The 19,531-nt window shown below is 45.2% G+C and overlaps 1 protein-coding gene across 1 annotated transcript in view; it reads left to right on the forward strand.

Moving 5' to 3' along the window:
- The window catches only part of LOC144106865 (uncharacterized), a 277,209-nt gene that overhangs the window by 149,147 nt on the left and 108,531 nt on the right, over window positions 1-19,531 (forward strand). The gene's annotated exons all lie outside the window — the stretch shown is intronic.

Genomic DNA, 19,531 nt, shown 5'->3' on the forward strand with positions numbered 1-19,531 from the left:
TTCCAAAATTTGTGGCTACCAATGTGCTGTACCTTGAAGCCCTCATTCCGCCTCTCTTATCACGACTTCAATTTTTAACTGTGCAAACTTACCTCAGGATCTATGAATCCCATTTCTATCGTTCCCAAATCATTTTCTGTTGTCAGCCGACCTCCTTTTTTGGTGTCCCCTGGTCTCGTTTCAATTCCCCTCAGGTAGTGTTTGTGTAAAGATTACTTCAGCCTTTAGATGTAAACATTTATGATATCCTTCCTGCGCTTCGCAATGGGCCCGCTGTCCACATTGTTTTCGATGACATATTCCCAAAAAATGCAAAACTTTTTGCCACCGAGTATTCTAAATGGTCTACTAGATCCATCAGAGGACCCTACCTGCAGATATAGCAATAGCCACTGACGCATCGCAATGCAATGAAAAAGTAGATGTGGGAATATTTTGCTCGCATTTAGACTGGTCCTTTTCACTGCGCCTTCCAGATTTCACCCCTATTTTTCAAGCAGGGTTTCTAGCAGTGTACTTGCACTACGCAAGCTAGACCTCTCTATTACAGCAGTTGCAGTAATTACTGATTCTTTATCTATGTGTTCTTCCCTCGCACATGTTGACGGTCCCATTTTAACAACTTTCTTATCCCTACTTCCTCCGCATTTGAGCTTTGTTCATTTAGTATGGGTTCCCGGTCACAGCAGTGTGACAGTAAATGAGATTGCCGACAATCTCGCGAAGGCTTCCCTCAGCGGCCCCGTGTTGTCAATCATCCCGGCTGCAGCCTATATTACAGCATGTAGATTTCGGCAACGTGCGTTTTTAAGCACGCAAGACACAACACTTTTAACATCGGCGGATTATGGGCACCTTAAATATTATTGGAACAGGAAAATTTGTTGCTCTCGGCAGCTTGAAGTATCTCTGACGAGGCTGCGCTGGCGCATCCTCCCTCTAAATTTCTATTTACACAAGTCGGGTTTCGCGCTCTCTCCCCTTTAAGCATTTTGCCGTGAGCCTGAATCTATAGAACATTTCTGGCTGTATTGTCGCCGATTCAACTCTCTGAGAAAAAGGTTGCTGGAGGAGCCCTTGCAGCATCTTGGCCTTAGTTTGAGCAGCCCGCTCTTGCTATTCTTTGGCCCCACCACATTTGGGTTCAGCCAGAGATCTGTTTGTACCGCTGTTCTAAATTTCCTGATAGAATCTCACCGACTGCCTTGCTAAGTGTTCGAAAATTTTTCTTTTCTATCAATTATTACATTTTGACTTAATCATTATTATTTAATCCCTCTCTTTAATATTATTGATATAATTTTGAAATCAAAACTCTCATCCCTTTACTGTTCATGAGGAAGGATTCACCGGTGTTGCGCTCCCACGTGGTTTTCTGGAAAAGCAGCGCTGAACAGACGAGGACAGAGACGAGGCGACAAGGACGGGCGCTGCTTTTCCGTTTTATTAACGGCGTTCAGGTGAATAGCCACCCGATTCTTGGCCGATCCCCCAGTGTGGGTATGTGCCATCTTTTGATAGGCTAACAACAGCAACAACGACAGAGCGCTTGCGCTAGGCCAGCTGTGAACGGACAGTGAACAATTTCGCTTAGGGTTTGTACACATTGGATTAGTGCATATGCACTAAAAGTCACTCCAAGGCGACACCACATCTCGCCAGATGTGCATAGATGACACGTTGCCACAAATCCACATGCTTCCGATAACATGGGTGTTCGACAGTGTCTTAAATTATTTCTAGCTCCATAAATCCTGCCTCATGGAAGCAATTCTTGGTGCACTTCTCTGTCACGGCGTTTCCGGTCCATCATGTATGACTGTGCGCATATGTTGTTAAAACTTCTTATAGTAGCTGGTGATATAGAATCTAACCCCGGCCCTAACAAAGAGATTCTTGATGCTTTGAAGGAAATTCAAACTGGGCAGACAGCAATGCTAGCGCAGCTAAAGTCGATTGAAATGAAACTAGTTGATCATGATAAAACGTTTTGCGAGATTAAGGCGCGACTAGATAAAATTGAGACAGCATGTGTTGGTATTGATGACATGCAGACTGAATTGAAAGAACTGCATGGAATCAGCACTGAGAACACGGCGCAGATAAATGCTTTGTCTGCCCGGGTAAATGATGCAGAAAATCGGTCCAGACGAAACAACCTTGTTCTCTACAGCCTTGAAGATAAAGATAAAGAAACATGGTCAGATTCTGAAAATATCATCATTGCACACATTAATCAGTATTTAGACATCCAGTTAGAGCCACGCGACATTGAGCGTGCACATCGCCTCGGGACTTTCCAAACTGGTAGGTGCAGACCTATAATTGTGAGATTTGCTCACTTTAAAGACAAAGAGCAAGTCCTGTCTTCCGCTCGGAAATTCAAAGACACAGGATATGCGGTTGCTCAAGATCGTTCTCCCAGCACGCGCCTTGCCCAGAAACACCTCATCGAATTTGGAAAGGCTCAAAAACTGAAATACAAGTTGCGAAATGAAAAGCTTGTCACAAGTGAAAAAACGTACCATTTCGACCATGTTTCTAACCATGTCGTTGAGGACAGCTTGTAGCCACCATTAAAACCAAATTGTGAACCCCGTTCGCCGAATCGTCACCCTTTATCATTTCTGCTTGCTAACATTCGAAGTGTTGTTCCCAAGCGCGATTCATTGTGCAGTTTAATAGGTTCATCTTCATGCGATATCTTACTACTAACTGAAACATGGCTTAACGCATCAGTTCACGATTCTGAGATTCTTCCATTTCTCCCAGATTTTGAGATATTCCGGAAGGATAGACCCGATAATTCGCGCGGTGGGGGTGTATTGCTCGCCACTAAACGGGATCTGCATTGTTCATTTGTTAACCTCCCTTCACAACTGGAAATGATTTGGCTTCGATGCACTACTACACATCCGCCCATCCTCATTGGTATTTGTTACCGCCCTCCTAATGCTGACAGTTCTTTCACCCCCTTATTTCATGATGCCTTAAATGTGTTAACTAAAACATATCCACTTAGCCCTAACCTTCTCTTCGGTGATTTTAATTTTCCCACAATAGATTGGTCTAATCCCGCCGCTACATTATCGAAAAGCAGCCCGGCTAGCGATTTCTTAAACACGTGTATGACTTTTGGCTTAACTCAACACGTCACTGATCCCACACGCGTTACTGACCACTCGTCCAACGTTCTAGATCTCGTATTAACAACGCATCCTGATAATTTTACTCCTATCACCTTGTTGCGCGGTCTCAGCGATCATTTGACGATACATACTTCTTTTTATTGCAACGTACTAAAGAAACAAAAAATAAAAAAACACTTACGCTTTATGATAAAGGAGACTATGCCAGCATGAACCGTGAATTATCAGATTATTTCGACACCTTCGCTGCTAACTTTCCACTACATTCTCTCGAGTCAAACTGGTTACTTTTCAAAACAGAGATGCATCGGCTTATAAGTCTTTACATTCCAACCATTACTATATCAGAAAGAATAACATCACCATGGTTTAATGTATCCCTCAAACGACTCAATAATAAGAAAAAACGGCTGTTCCGGTCGGCCAAGCTGTCTAACTCTCCTTCCACATGGCAGAAGTATCATGCTGTCGCAAAAGAATACGACAAGTTAACCGCTCAGACTAAACGGAAGTTTTTTTCTACTACTTTACCATCTATGCTGCAGACTAACACAAAACGATTTTGGAAAACCATTAGCCCTAATCAATGTAATGAGATTTCACTTAACAGTAGCTCTGGATCTCCTATTCCCGACACTGAGGTTGCAGATGTTCTTAACACAGTATTCAGTTCGGTCTTTACTAATGAACCCCTTGACAATCTTCCAGATCCACCATATTTTACGCACACGCTCATGCAAAATATCACATTTCATCCCGTCGGCATAGTCAAGGTAATTGAGTCACTGAAGAACTCGTCATCTACTGGAGTGGACGGTATCAACGCGAAAGTGCTAAAAAATACTAAACATGCGTGTAGCCTGTTCTTATCGCTCATATTCCAGGAATCCCTGAACACCGGTTCGATTCCACGTGATTGGCAGGTGGGCAAGGTCATCCCAGTCTTCAAGAAAGGAAGCCGATCATCGCCGAGTAACTACCGCCCGATTTCCATAACAAGCGTTACTTGTAAAATAATGGAGCATGTTTTATACTCGCATATTGCTACTTTCCTATCGTCCGTTCATTTTTTTCACTCAAGCCAGCATGGTTTTCGCAAGAATCATTCCTGTGACACCCAACTGGCACTCTTCCTGCACGACTTACATTTAAACCTTGATCGTAATATCCCGACTGATGCAGTGTTTTTAGACTTCGAAAAAGCGTTCGATAAGGTTCCTTATGGTCGTCTCTTACTAAAGTTATCGCGCCTTAATATTCATCCATGTGTTCTGAACTGGATTCGAGGGTTTTTATCTAACCGTCAGCAGTTCGTATATGCCAATTCACACTCTTCATCCTTAACACCTGTGCTCTCAGGGGTACCTCAAGGAACGGTACTCGGGCCCCTCCTTTTCTTGATATATATTAATGACCTACCGCGTAACATTTCTTCTCATATCCGACTCTTTGCCGATGACTGTGTCGTTTACCGAAGCATTACTAACTCCACCACCCATCTCGCATTACAAACTGACCTTATTCGCATACAGGACTGGTGTAAAACATGGCTCATGTCTTTAAATATTTCTAAAACCGTGTTAATGTCCATTCACCGTCGTCGTAATTACGTAGCGCCTAATTATAATATTAATAACCTGCAGATTGGAACATCCGAATCATTCAAATATCTTGGTGTGCATATCTCGCGTGACCTAACTTGGACCTGTCATATTAATCACATAATAAATTCTGCTAATTGTGCTCTAGGTTATTTACGCCGTACCCTTTCACTCGCTCCTCCCCCTATTAAACAGCTTGCTTTTCAAACCTTTGTGCGTCCCAAGCTTGAGTATGCTAACGCTATTTTTGATCCGCACCACGTTAATCTTACTAACGCCCTCGAATTGGTTCAGAACCGCGCAACACGATTCATTCTATCAAATTATTCCTACCACTCAAGCATCTCAGCACTAAAAGCTCGAATCAATTGCCACCCCCCCCCCCCTAGCCTCGCGCCGTAAGATAGCACGTCTTAACCTTTTTCATAAATTTTTCCATTCTTTGCCTCTTGATAACCCCTACATAAAAAGAGCCCACCGCATCGCCCGGTTCAGCCACAGTAACGCAGTGTATCCCCTACAAGCCCATACTGTGACATTTCAGCAGTCATTTTTTCAGCGTACTGCACGAGACTGGAATGACCTGCCCACCGAAGTTGCCATTATCATCAACCCACTAGAATTCAAGCGGAGCGTCGCCAACCTTTTGTCTTTACATTTTTTACCATTGTTTGCCAGATACCGTCCACTCCTTCATGTAATGTCTCAACCGAGACCTTTGAGGAAATAAATAAATAAATAAAATAAATAAATAAATAAAAAATTTCTTCCGTGTGACCTTTTTCTCGGCGGTTGACAGGACGATCTGAACTGGGATGCCGGCACTTACTCTGTCAGTTACTATCTGCATATGCTAATGACTCGCTGTCAACATGCTGCCCATACCACACTTGAGCGCATGAATTATGTCCATGTAAAGAGGGTGGTCTTGCTTATCACATTGGGCGGCTGAAGACCGTGGTCACTGCAGACAGAAAGGAAGTGCATCACCGCATGGTTGTCAGGCACAAGTAGGACATTCCTCTTTTATTCGCCATGCAATCATGTAATCATGAGTCGGCTCTCGCCCCCATACCTTTTCTAAACTTATGCTTAGTGGCATTGTTCTGAAACAAATAAATCAAAAACAAAAAGAGCACCATCCAGGCCTTTGTGTCATGCCTGTTGCGTATCAGACCTAACTTCTAAAGCACCGCTCCTTGCAAGTTTCCGAATGAAATCTGGCAGCTGCTGGTTCATGCTCAACACAGGATGGTGACATTTAACTTACTGTCCCTTTCTCCAGCGCTAGTTGTTTCCTTTCCAGGCACGCATTTTTGATTACTGCATCTGACAAAAATTTTGCCCACACCTCCTTTATTCTTTATAGCTTTTGCAGCTCACCACGTTTGTTTCTTAGAAAGGGCGGAGGGGTTATCACAAATGCTTGGAGTCACTCTTGGCTCCTGCAAGAAAGGGGGGTTTTGACTGCAGGGCTGACTTTGTTTAGCGCTTCTTCATTCGCTTTAACCTAAATACTGGGGACACTGTTGTTCAATGCATCTGTTGCATGTATGATGGTGAAGTAGGAATGTGTGTGTTCATTGCAGTTTCTTATGGTATACAGGGTGTTTCACCTAAGACGTTCTGGAGTTATTAAAAAACGCGCGTTTTCCGTTAGAAGAGCGCTTTTGCGAGGTATTACACTGATGCAGTACATCAGAATACAGTTAAGGCTGGCTGACTAATTTTAAATGGTTCACCTTTTAACTATTGCTGTTAGGCTGCTGAATTATCGAGAGGCGTGTAGGCTACTGTGTGTAATATTCGTACCACTATTTAGAATTTTGAAAACGGGATTAATCTCGTAGCTGTGGCCCAACAGACTTCGGCTATATCGCGCCAAATTGCATGCGCTTTTGAGAAGTTTGCCGGCACAGCAACCTCTCTGCTGCATGTAACTCGTATAGATAGCCAAAATTTGTTATGCCGCAGCGATGAAGGTAACCATGTTTTCGAAATTCTAAAAACTGATATGGATATTGCTTACGGTGAGCTACACGCCCCTCACTAAATAACGAACCTAACAGTCATTGTTAAAAAGTTAACTACTGAACATTAGTTAATCAGCCTGCTAGTTAGCACTTCTTAGTTGTGTTCTGATGGACTACACTGCTGGCAATGCTATGCCAAAAAGCACTCTTCTAACTCAAAAAGCCGATTTTAAAAATTGCAGAACGCCTTAGGTGTGACACCCTGTATAATAGTTCTGATTGAATGCTTCGGTAACGTGTGAATAGATTGCAGTGGCATTGCAGTGTGAAACTGTGGTTGCTTTCAATAAATGTCCAACTGTAGGTACCGCAGTCAGTAAAAAAGATCAGGAGGGAGGTGCAGCAGACGCACGAGGATGAGCTGTTGCAGGACCAGGAACCTGCAGATGAAGATCTTAAATACTTGTGCAACATTGCGTGCACAGCTGCGTGTCATGCAGAAAAAGGTTATTGACCTAAAGGAACACATGGCACAAAGAGGTGCCACTGATGCTGTGGAGACGTGTCTTTCAACTGCAAAAAGAATTACAAGAACTGCGCTCGCTTAATTCAGACTTACAGAGGAGCCTCACGGAAAAAATATTTGCAAGTGGTGAGTGCAATATTTGATTACGTGTTTTCATTGCCTGCCTTGGTCATTTTGCAAAGTGGTCCAAATGTACCATCGTTAGCAAGCTTAACACGAACGCTTGAGCGCGTGTCTTCCACGGACATTAGCGCCGCTGGGCGTCGTCCGGTGAGTCTCGGACAAGTTTAGGGTGGAAGCAAATCATGAGCTGCTCCAACTGCCGAAAACATACCGTGCAGCATGGTCTTCGACACAGCGCCCAACGCTCAGGGGCTGTAACATCAGCGCCGGACGCGCAATAGACCGTACGTGTTAGCGTGCTGACGGTGGCGCATTGTTTCTCAATGCATACATTTACATATAGTAAGCATATAAGACCACTGGACAAGTGCTTTGACATTTCTTTGTTTGAAGCACTACTGAATCTACGTGCGGTTTCTTGTGCTGACGAGATACCTATACTTCCTTGGTGTTTAGGCTATTGGTGATGTAATGAAGTTAGTAAATATGCAGTGCAAGTGTACTGAAGAATGCTTACTGCCAAGTTCCCACCACTGTTTCCATTTGGTGTCTGCTAAGAATTATGCCTTAGTGGTGGCATGTTGCAACTTGGGGTAAGATAACAGAGACCCTGGGATCGGCCTTTGTTTTTTCTATAAAATAGCCCTGACTCATGATGCTGGTGTGTAGTTCAACATCATTTTTAGGAGGCTGTTGTTGCATTCATGTGGCCTGTTTTCTCAAGTTTCATAAAGCAGAATTGTCTGCGCAGCATCGCTTGACTTGCATGTTAATTCGGTAACTCAAGCAGTTCCTCAAAAAGAGAAAGGCAAGCGTGCTTTCTTGTAATGTATTCATCACCTCGTTTACTTCATTGAACCTAATTGCTATCAGGCCCCTATCGGTAACAGTCAAGAAAAGTAACTATCAGAATGTAGTAAATCACTTTCTAGTTAGCACGACCCCTGTTTTTTGACGTCCACCAACACCGGCATTACTGTGCCGCAGAAAGCTTCTGTTTACCTCAAAAGCCCTATTTTTTAAAAAAATAGTGGTTAGCTTCGCTTAAACACCTGGTATATTTATGCCCTATGTACAGCCGCTGTAATGAGTTTCTAGAAAGCTCCTTTGCATTGTGACAGATGTAATGGGCAGTATGTAATTAATAAGAACGGAAAACTGGGCAAGTTGGAAGGGATTCATGTTTAGCAGCGCAAAAAATGAAGACAGAGAACAAGAAGGCACGACACCGGCGCAGACTATTAACTGATTTTTTATTCAAGGAAAAGAAGCCTATACATCTATCTTCAGCCCGCGGTAAGTCAGGCTAAAAACACGAAAACGCAAACACTATCACACACTGTCTTGGCGCCTGTAACGTGATACCGCTGTGAACACACAGTATATAGTTTGCAGTATCCAGTATGTAGTTTGCACAACAAGTGTTCTATTGCCTATATGCAATTCAATGTGCAGGCAGAAAGACTAAGTTTTTGTGCTATTATTACATTCAATAAACTTTTAATTCCAGTGTACTTATTTGTGGGAATCTGAGCAAAAATTTATGAGACGAGAGGTCCAGGAAAAACGTATTTTTAAGCAGTCACATAATCCATTCGCCTAAAATGAGTCGAGGTATGAAGGGACATACAGTGCTCTTATCTCCGTTACCTATGCCACGCTACTGGGTTGCGAGGCTGAGCTGCAATAAATAATTTTCCAAGAGCAGGCGTTAAATAACTTAAATTGCAATAATACTAGCAAGTGTCGATAGACTGGGCACAGTTATATTGCAGTGGTTCGGGAGATGTGGACAGAAGGAAAGAGAATGCTCTTGGAGTTGCCTGGAGTGTGTAATATGTGCTTCGCTGCACACGTTTTTCTTTTGTTTCTTTTAATGGCAACAAACGTGTATGGCAAGCAACAATTATACCGATGCAAGTATCTGTAGCAGGACACTTTTACATGACTTCTCATTTTTGGTTTCTTTCGTTCTCATTCCTCCTCTATTCTTTCTAGAATGTTTCTTTTACCCTGATATCTTGGTGCAGTAAAGACCATTATAAATATGTGACTCCTGATTTGGTATCTGAAGCATCTCACATGGAAAGGTGTGTGTTTGCAGGTCTCTCAGCAAGCGCTTCCTCAAGCACTGGGTCCAGTAACAACTTCCTAGACCGTCGTGGTGAGCATATTTGCTTGTGATGTATACTTTGCATTTGATGTTAACAGTAGTGCTTAAGTCAGTGACAATGCTTATAAAGGGGCCATGACATGGTCGTTCTTCATATTGCAGTTTTCTGCTTCAGTAACTATTGCTAGAGCTCATGATTCAATTTCTGAAACTTGGCTGCCTTGGACGCGCTGTATTTTCCAAACAATACGACCAAAATTGAGACCGGGAGACTCCTCAAAACCGGCAGCGACCGCCACATTGAAAGCTCTCGTGATGTCACTAGCACATGCATGGAGCAACGTCGTCTGCTCTCGTTGCTACAATATGCGCAGCGAGGTCTCATTGCCCCCTGTACTTTCGCAGGCGGTCGAAGTAGCAGTCGTCCCCCATATATAATAACATATATAATAACAGCGATAATAACAGTAACGCAGTTTTCCTTCGGTATAGGTAGGGTCCGGTCACACTATAGGCCGATGCGACGGCGATCGACGGTCGGCGGGCTGGTCGGTATGCAAATTACGTCGCTGACGCACTGGTCGGTCACGCTAGACCGACGACGACGCCAGAACGATCAACGATCGCGTACGGTAGTAATGTTAAAGAGCCACCTTAGTGGGAACCAGAAGAGAGTGGTAGGGGACTAGTTGGTGTGACATTCTATAAACTTAAGAACTTTAAAACTTATTGGACCTCATGCTAGCCCGGCCGGCATACGCGATGTGCGTGCATCAGCGAAGATGTTCTTTCATACGGTGCCTGCGCATAGAACCGATCGGCGAGGCAAGTGACACGAGCAGAAAACGCCGCACGAAGGTGCCGCTACCCCGCCGTCCCCTGGGCATGTGCGGCCGAGCGAAAGCTTCACGCCCGGTGAGGCGACGGCCGGTAAATGTGCGCTTGTTTACCTTATCCCTATCGAAATAAGCGAAACATGCGGCTACATATTATATCTTCACATTTTGTTACTAATCAGTGAGGAACTTTTGCCATATTCTTGAATTTCGGTTGACGATGGACCGCCGGCCCCTTTCGTGACGAGGTCTATCGAGTACGCAGGATTCGTGTGTGCGATTTCGACGCTTGCGGATAGTGAATTCGCAAGTTTTAGCGCCTACAAATAGCTGTCGAGCGTAGTTCTGGCTACAGTTCCCTCAAAGCGATGACTGCCTACATCGCAGGAAGCTAGTACAATAAGGGGGAAGCGCCGATATGTGACCCGGCCTGCATAGCATGTGCAGAAGGCAGCCGGCAGCAGCCGTTGGCGTCGACTGTGGACAACAAATCTGCTTGTTTTCATTAATTCAAGTAATGTCCGAACGTATCTTTAGCTAAAATGATGAGAAAGCAGATACAATAAGAGGGAAGCGCCGGTATCCAACGCGAAGCGTTTCCCAAGTAGGCGATATAGCATCATCGGCGCTTATTGCAGTGTTATAATGATGTGTAAATGAGTAAAAGTGCAATTTATGAGCAAGAGTACGTAATATTTAACATACGGATATCCTACCTGGCTTTTTATGCCACGCAAACGAGCAGTACAGAGTAGACCACACTTGTCTAGACCGCTCGAAATGTGCCGTCCGGGGGAAAGCAGGTATTGACTTTCACTGATAATGCTTGCGCTGGAGAGCAGCTGAGTAAAAACTTGAACCGCACAGGCATTAGTGTCTTAACGCTTGCAAAGCAGTTGCGAAAAGAGTTCACTTCATTTGCTCCGCAGAACACCGCCCGAGCGCTCTAGACAAGTGTGATCGACGCTTTACTGTTTGCACACAGCCATTTAAACAACCTGAGCGGGGCTGCAGTTGTCGTAATCGTCGCACTCCTGGGCCACAATGCGCACGCACAGCAAAATGCTGTACTATAATTTAGAAGCACTCATTTAGACGCCGGCGACTATTAAACGGTGCGGACAGTGAAATCATTCTAGTCACGTTGGGTTTTGCAAGCGGCTTGGTTCCTGCAAAAATGTTCTATGAGCCGAAGGAAATATATGTTCGACTTACATTCAGCGCGGAAATCGTCGCACTGGGCACTTTTCTCTGCTCCTTTCGCGCCTCAAGGTAACTGTAGTGCACCTTTTGATAAGTTGAGTTTAATTATCGAGCGATGACTAGCGGACAAGAATTTGGTAGCTAGCTACGAAACGCCGCGGCTTTCACGGCGCACAACGGCGAAGGCATGCACGGTACGTGCCGCTTTTCACATACGGGAGCACTTGACTGCTCGTAAGAGACCACACTCACAACTTACGAACAGCATGCTTCTAAGCGTGAATAATGAAGCAGGGGTCCATCGATTTCTGTTTCCTCAACAGTCTGAAAGTGGGCGCCACGAGCAAGTCCGCGTTTCCAGGGATCACTCAGCTCGCGCACGAAGTTGAAGGCTTCCCAAAAGAGAACACGGAAAATGCATTTTATGTCGCTAGGCTAAAATAAAAAAACTTTTCGTGCGACCGCCGTCTACGGTGTACATGCAAGCACCTCAACAGTTCGAAAGAGACGACGCGTGGCATGTATACGCTCATGACGTCAGCGATCAGAGGTTGCCAGACCAGCGAGATGTTCGCAAAAGAAACGAAAAAAATTTGTTTTAAATATATTTACCGCACAAAATCAACTGAAAATGGGGGGAATGGTAATTTAACCTGTTGGGAATTAAAAGCAATAAGCAGGCTATGCGTGAAAATAGGCTGTCATGGCCCCTTTAAGCTTGGGCAAGCTGGTTGGCGAAATTGCGTGTAGGTGTCATGGTGCGCACAGCTGCAGTGCTTGAAGCCATCAGCTTTTTAGCAGTCCTTCCTTAATATGCTTCATGAATGGTAAAAGTGCACCCCAAATTTACCAAATTCACAGCACTGCCCCCAGAAATGCCCACAGCAATGCCCCCAGCACTGCCTTCAGCAATGCTCTCCATTAATGGGGTAAGTGGCAGTGGGCTAGACGAGTTTTGTGAGCAATCCTTCTCGTGATGCATGCCGTGTTTTATTTTTATTGTCATATCAGCCTAAGTGTTCACTCACTACGGAACAAAGGCTTTGTCCAATGAGCTCTTGTTAACCTGGTCCTGTGCCACCTGAGCGCACTTTATCCCCTCAAGCTTCCTAATCTCATCCTCCCACCATCCGTTTGCTACGCCCCAGACTTCCGTTGCATATGCTATATTGCCTTTTCTTGTAATCAGTAACATGCCCTGTGCACGCCCCATTTCTTCTTAAACTAACTTTAGCTATGATACAATTAACTATATTTTGTTCCCTCTCCCACTCCACTCTCTTCCTGTCTCCTTTTAATGTTACACGTGTTCCTTCCCATAGGTTGCTGTCCTGCCGTCAGTTGCATTTCTTTTTCATAAGGCAGTCGGGGTGGCTCAGGGATTATGGCGCTTGGCTGTTGACTCGAAAGACGTGGGTTCGATCCCAGACGCGGCGATCGAATTTCGATGGAAGCAAAATTGTAGAGGCCCATGTACTTGTGCGATCTCAGTGAACGTTAAAGAACCTCAGGGGGTCGAAATTTCCGGAGCCATTCGCTAGAGCGTCCCTCATAGCCTTTGGAACGTTAAACGCACATAAACCATAAACCAAACGAGCGCTGACACTTCCAGCTGCTGATTTATCAAGCAAGCATGTGTTGATGCCTCTTCCAGCCCCCTCCCCCCCCCCCACCCCCCCCCCCCCCCGCAAAAAAAAAAACTGGAAAGCAACACTGCCTCGTCACTGATTCATATCTTTGCTTTTCAGAAAATTCCCTCTCCAGGAAGGCAGTTTTGCGGCTAAACAGTGGTAATGAAAGTTTGCTGATGTATGCAATACTTCCGTTAGCAATGAGTGAGCACTGTAATTATTTGGGAAAGGCAGCCAGTTCAAATTTAGCCCTGCAGTGTTCACAACCCGAACACATGTGCACCCCATTGCTTCATAGAGGGCAGTCATTACAAGCATAGGACCAAACAGTAAGGGAGTTCGTCATAGTAACAGAACAGTAGAGGAGTTTCTTTAGTGAAAACTGACGCCAACCAATATTTTTAACTTCACTCAACGTTTCGGGACCAACTCGATCCCTTCTTCAGGGGTGACTAAAATGTGCCAGCAGCAGAGAGTTGCTGCCTTCGCTCTCCCTTTGTTAGCACGTAGCGCAGTCCACTAACGTACACGGAGGGGAGCTTTCCTGGAGCCGTATTCATTGCCGCCTTTGTGAACCGGATGTGCCAAGACTCAACATGTCCTCTCTTGAACAGGTTTGGCTCCACGTCCAAGACGATCACCCCCTCGAAGGTTATTCGGTGGTCGCCGCGCTCGCAGTGTTCGGCGGGGGCGTTGGATTCTGAATTCATTAGCGGGGTGTCATTTTTGTGTTGCCTTATTCTTTGGTGTAGGTATTTTGTTTCGCCGATGTATGAAGCCGGGCACTTTGAGCATGTGATTTTGTAAACGACACCAGGTTGTTTTTCTCTTGAGACGCGGTCTCTCGGTCGTGGTAAGAAGCGGCTTATTGTAGAAGCAGGTTTGTGAGCTCTGCAGGTTCCATGTTTTCCGAGAATGCGTGCGAGTGCCTCGCTGGTTTCCTTCACATATGGAAGCACAGCGCGCGCGTGTTTCATTGTTTCATTGTTGGCTGGTCCCCCTTGTCCTCGAAGCTTGACGGCGACCAACGCGTTGAATAAAGCCACGTGTGTAGCCATTCTTCTATAGGTCGGTGAAAAGGGTGGATTCTTCTGCTTTTCCCCGCTTCCGGAGAGCAGATTGACTTAGCTCTTCTCAGGAGATAGGAGACGATGGATCCCTTGTGGCTAGTAGGAGGGTTGGAATTAAAATTTAGGTTGGGGCCGGTATGGGTTGGCTTCCTATAGACACCGCACATTAGACCTGCCCCTTTTCTTCTTATCAAGACGTCCAGGAATGGCAATGTGTGGTTGAATTCTCGATTCCTTGTGAACTGAATAGAAAAAGCAGAAGCCACCCTTTTCGCCGACCTACAGAAGAATGGCTACACACGTGGCTTTATTCAACGCTTTGGTCGCTGTCAAGCTCGGAGGACAGGGGGACCAGCCAATAATGAAACAACGAAACTCGCTCTCGTTATGCTTCTATATGTGAGCGGAGCCAGCGAGGCACTTGCGCGCATTCTGGAAAAAACATGGAATCTACGTGGCTCACAAACCTTTTCGGCAATAAGCCGCTTCTTACCACGACCGAAAGACCGCGCCCACGGAGAAAAACAAACAGGTGTCGTTTACAAAATCCCATGCTTAATGTGCCTGGCTTCATACATCGGCGAAACAAAAAATCTCCACCAAAGAATAAGGCAACACAAAAATGACATCCGGCTAATGATTTCAGAATCCAACCCCCTCGCCGGACAATGCGTGCGCGCCGTCCACCGGATAGCCTTCGAGGAGGTGAGCGTCTTCGCCGTGAAGCCAAACCTGTTCAAGAGACGACATAATGAGTCTTGGCACATACGGCTCACAAAGGCGGCGATGAATAGGACTCCATGAACGCTCCCCTCCGCGTACGTTAGTGGACTGCGCTACGTGCTTATACAAAGGAAGAGCGAAGGAAGCAACCCGCTGCTGCTGCTGGCACACTTTAGTCACCCCTGAAGAAGGGACCGAGTTGGTCCCGAAACGATGGGTAAAGTTAAAAATATTGTTTGGCGTCAGTTTTCTCTCAGCTATCTCTAGAACTGAACCAGATGAACTTCTGTCCAAGATGTTTTCGTTCAAGTAAGGGGAGTTAGTAAGGGAGCATATCACACTGATAAGAGGGGTTCTGCGTGCGTTTGCAAACCTTCATTATCACTGGATGGCTGCGAAACTGCCTTCCTGGAGAGGGCATGTTCTGAAAAGCAGGTTATGAATCGGGAATGAGGCAGTGTAGCTTTCTGCTTTTGTTTTGGACGCAGCTGGAAAAAGTATAAATATACGTGTGCTTAACAATCCACTAGTTGAAAGTCAGCACTCGTGTTGCCGTGCTTGTCCTAAGTTCTTCTTTTTCCAGCTGTTTACAATAGATAACACAAACCAACTTGCCCAGCTTTCCATTCTTCTGAGTGACATTTTTGTACTTCATTGCCTGATGACGGAATAATGGTCCTGCAGTTATTTTTATCAGTAAAAAAAATCCCAATATACAAATAATTTTTGATCATGTGGAGGTTACTCTATCCAACCGTAGTAATGAGTAAATTGCGACATATTGCAAGGAGGCATCTGAAAAAATTTAGAATGTATAACTAATTTGTCTCAAAGTGGGCCTAGTTGTTAATCTCTGAAATTTATTCGTTTCTGAAGTTTGTCTGACTTGGGGCAGGGAAAGTTCTTTTAACTTTTGGTAGTTTTCATCTCTGAAGCCAAACAAGAACTGCCAAAGGCGTTTGCTATTTTGCACAAAAAAATACTAAAAATTAACGCCAGATTATCTACTTCTCTTCTGATTTTGGACACTGCTGGTTGCAGAAGAATGCATTAATGCCTACATTTCTGTGTTTCTCAGTTTTTTATTTTTAAAATTATGAACTTTTATTTAAAACCTTGTGAGTCACTCTTGTGTGCACATGTGAAATTCTCCATATTTTTTTTTGTTTTTCAGCAGCGCAGGGGACAAAGGACGAGACAAATGCACAGAAAGTGCCATGTCTGTACACTTGGTATGTCTTTTGTCCCCTGCGCTGCTGAAAAACAATGTCAAACCAACTTGCCCAAGCTTCTGCAGTTTCTCCACATTTTCGGCAGGTCTATGCTGCCAGTGGTGTCCGGATGGAGCACTACACCTGGCAGATGCTGCTGAGGCCACCGACAGACTCAATGTTCTTCCGTACTGCAACCCAAGTCTACTGGACTTCAGACGAGTTGAAGAGCCGCAGCCTGACCGGCATGCTAGCAAACAAGCGCCAATCACTTGGCAGAACCGAAGCAAAACCGGTGCTTACACCAGAAAAAGCCTCCTCACTGAAAGGTGCCAGTGCTTTCTTTATATTGCGCTGACCGTCGAGCCCATTTATACAGAACATGATAGTCACGGAGATCGTGTTCATTGTATCCGAGGTTTGTAGGAACTAGACTTGCCTTATTGCCGCCGAAATAGCAGTCAGGCAAAAGTAGCGTTTAGTTTTTACAAGTTGTGTTATGCCCGTGTGCTTCTTCGTGCAGACCTTGCCATGGCGCTTTCAAATATCCCCAGTCTTCTTGTGGTTCTCACTGAGTTCCTTTCTGCCAATGACCTGCTTTATGCGCGTGATATTAATAATTTTAAATGAAGGTTCACAGCAAATGGTGGCAGGTCGTCGCATGCATTCTCCGATCTTTGACCAAGTTTTAAGGATGCAGCAACGATGCTGTTGCAATTGATGCGTGCGCACAGAATGTATCAATTGCACTGCCTGTTGTATGGACATGGCCTCCACGCCACTGCAGCGCAGGAGTTGGAGAACCGATTGGACAGCCCAACGCGCCAGCAATGTGTACCACATGACTATCATTCGAAGATCTGAGATCGCTGCCAGTGGTTGATCACCGACTGCCTGCAGTAGTTTCGCTTTCAAAGTTGCACTGGTCTCATGCCCATCATGCCTCTGCTTCGACTCTGAAAAAGCCGGTACACGTGCATGCACCAGTTGACGTTGTGAACCATTGGTGCACGCTTGCCCAGCATTTCTAATGCGAGCTTTAATGTTGCTCTGTTGGCATCGCCACCTTGTTTTGGTAGAGGGTGCATGAGTGTCGTGGAAACTGGAAAACGCTTTTCGGTCACCACACTGGTGGGAAGGTCATGTTTTTCGATTGCGGAGCTGAGTCTACAGTGCCTCCTTGTTCGCTCTAACCCAGTTGTGTGGTCATGGTCGTTCGTTGTATCTGAGACGCAGTGCCATTGCTGTAACACATGTTTTGATGGTAGCGCCACCATCATTCGTGATGAGCGAGCGTCAAATGTAACGGCGGCCATTATAAGTGGGCTTGACTAAATATTTCAATTAATAGGGCGGCATTTTTGTCGCATGGTTGATGCTTTATACTGCTTGGCGCCACATGGTAACCAATGGTGTGCAGATATGAAAAAAAACATTGTCTCTCGTAACATCGCCACCTGCCCACTGCTGGAAAAACCTTTCCTAGGAGTCTCCCTACGTAAGCCGGGCATGGGGCTGGGAGCGCTTGTACATAAACACTAGTCTGCAGGGATTACTAGTATCACAGCCCCATTATCTCCTACACGTGATGAGACTAGGGGGTTGTTGCTGTTGACATTTGCAAAGCGTCATTCCAACATTGCACACCTGAGCAGCCGAGCCCCAGTAGCAGCACTTCACTGGATATTTGTAAATTGTATATGTGTAATATATATAACTTTTTTCTTTAGAAAATGATTTAATGGCGCAGATTGATAGAACTTTGCCACATATCACTGCATGGAGACTTTTTTGCACAGCCTGTGGCTTTTGGTACGGGCAGCACGCAGCTAGCTACAATTTGGCGGCTATGCCATAGCAAGCAAATGATGAGGCTTTCATACACTTGACCGTTTGTTTTGGGCATAGCTAGCACCGAGTTTCAGTTGAGCTGTCTGAACTGGTGCTGCACGCTAGTCTTGGACTTACATTTTATTAAATGTTTGCATTTAATGGTGAAAATATGTTTCTTTTCAACTTTCCTGCTTCGCTTAATTCTCTTTGAGAGCCCTTCAGAGCACTTGTATTTAAGGCTTGCCTTTATCACATGCGTCCATTTGCAATGTAATCTGGTATATACTTTTTTTATGCTGTACAGGTCTTTTCCATATATACATGGGAGATGTGCCAAAGGAGCTTGCAGAGAAGAGGCTAAAAGCCATCCGCAAGCACCTTTCCCAGAAATTGCGAGATATGCAGAGGAAGACAGGAGGACCTCGGGAACAGTTTTTTTATTTATCGTATGAGTTGTTTGTGTGTAATATTTTTGTGAATAGATATCTTTCTGCTAGCTATAGGTCACAATAAAGCTTTTGTTTTCCTCAAAACTAGTCGTCAGTATATAAATAAAGCACTATTGCCTGTTTTGGCCAGCTAGGAAACTTTTTAGTAGTAGGTGCTGCTTTTTGCAACAGCTTGCAATGCAATAATTGAAAAAGCTAAGTTATTATTACAATGCGCAGCACACATTTTTAGTTAGGAAAGCTGTCATTGTGAACTAATTTGTATGCCATTAGGCTTAGCATCCCTTATTAGGCCTTACAGTAACAACCCGATGCCTGCAAGCACGATCCCTACAATAGAGCTAATAATAAAATAGGCCTAGAATCTGCCGAACACCGATAAAACATTCACCAACAGGCCGCCACCAAGAGGCCATCACCCATAGGCCGTTGCCAACAGGCTGTCACCAACAGGCCGTCACCAACAGGCCGTCACCAATACGCCCAAATTACGGGTTCCTTAAGACCAGTAAGCTGTTGGAATTTCTGACATGGTTGGCTGCTGTATAGATTTGGGTAGAACTCTTCGGCTACTTTAACTATCTTAGCCATATTGGTAATGACATTGCCCTCCTTGTGTCTCAACGCCTACATCTTGTTTTCACCTATGCCTATAATTTCGTCCTCGCCGCTTTTAGACAACCTCCGTTCTTTAGAGCATGCTCAATTTTCTCCATAATAAACTTCCTTATGTCGGCTGCCCCCCCCCCCTCCTCCCCTTGCGCTTAATAACTTCGATAGCTCTGGCAGTTCTTTTGTGTTCCCTGGTGTGACGTTCCTTGTGTGTGCTACGAAGGGCCTCGTTTCGGCGGGCCTGGCCCCGTGACAAGACGGCGGGCATCATCAATTACCGAGCCATACTCGTTGAGAGTGAACGACCAAAACGAAGGAGTTTAAGCACAACCGGACCCCCTTTCCATAGTGTCGGCACGTGTCGAACGCCGCCGCCGCCGCCGTGGGGAGACGGGCGTTATCTTCCCCAATTGCCGTGACTGTGCCGGGGACAAAGGGCCTCGTTTCGGCGGGCCTGGCCCCGTGACAAGACGGCGGG

The sequence above is a fragment of the Amblyomma americanum genome, chromosome 10, assembly GCF_052857255.1.
Source record: "Amblyomma americanum isolate KBUSLIRL-KWMA chromosome 10, ASM5285725v1, whole genome shotgun sequence".
NCBI lineage: Eukaryota > Metazoa > Arthropoda > Arachnida > Ixodida > Ixodidae > Amblyomma > Amblyomma americanum.